A 985-nucleotide genomic window follows, 5' to 3' on the forward strand; every position below is an offset into this window, starting at 1 on the left:
TGCGTGAAGAAAAACAAAAGCCACTTCAGCCAAATACTCCTTTTCGTTGTCTGCGCATGCACCCAACTAAAGGTGTGGGTACAAGCAAGAGGGCTTGTTACTCTCTGTTGGGGACCATGAAGCCCGACTCTCTTGCCCAGCACTTTGGATGTTTGTTTTCGCTTGTGAATTGTACCAGTCTGGCAGGAAAACACGTTCACTTGCTCCAGGCGATGATACAAGGCACAGCACAGAAGAATCGGGCTTCATTTTGAGTAGATAATTCATGTGCGCGGCCGTGCATGTATCCTAGCAAACACTCCAGAACTGATATGGCACAGGGATAGAAACGCCCTGGTGCATTAGGACGAGAGGAAATGGCCTCAAGTTGCGCCAGGGGAGGTTTAGATTGGATATTAGGAAAAATTTTTTCACTGAGAGAGTGGTCAGGCGTTGGAACAGGCTGCCCAGGGAGGGGGTGGCGTCACCATCTCTGGAAGTGTTCAAAAAACGTGTGGATGTGGAACTTCAGGACATGGTTTAGGGAACATGGTGGTGCTGGATTAATGGTTGAACTTGATGATCTTGAAGGTCCTTTCCAACCTAGTGGTTCTGTGATTCAGAAGGGAGACGAAGGTGGGAAAGAGCTTGTGGGGGTGTGGACATATTAACTGGTGTCCTGAGAAGCATGGCATCACCTGGAGCTAATGAGCTCTCTGGGAGATGCTGGGAGCAAGCTGTGACCCAGCTGGCTTCGTGCCTCGCTCCAGGTGAGAAGGAGCCACAGACCAGGACTCCTTTTTGAAGACAGAACTTGAGAGGAGGAAGACGTGCTTGTTTCTAGCTTGTTTTTAAAATGCAGATGAAGGAAAACTGGTGAGTGGCCCTTTTTGCTCTGTTCTTGTAAGCGAGTAATAGCGTCTTGTCTTCTTGAACTTAGTGAGCTGCTTAGTAGCCTTGTCTTGTGAAAGGTGTGGAAGACGAGTGCAATGCACAAGGCTGACTG

Source organism: Phaethon lepturus, unplaced genomic scaffold (assembly GCF_000687285.1).
Source record: "Phaethon lepturus isolate BGI_N335 unplaced genomic scaffold, ASM68728v1 scaffold7913, whole genome shotgun sequence".
Taxonomy (NCBI): Eukaryota; Metazoa; Chordata; class Aves; order Phaethontiformes; family Phaethontidae; genus Phaethon; species Phaethon lepturus.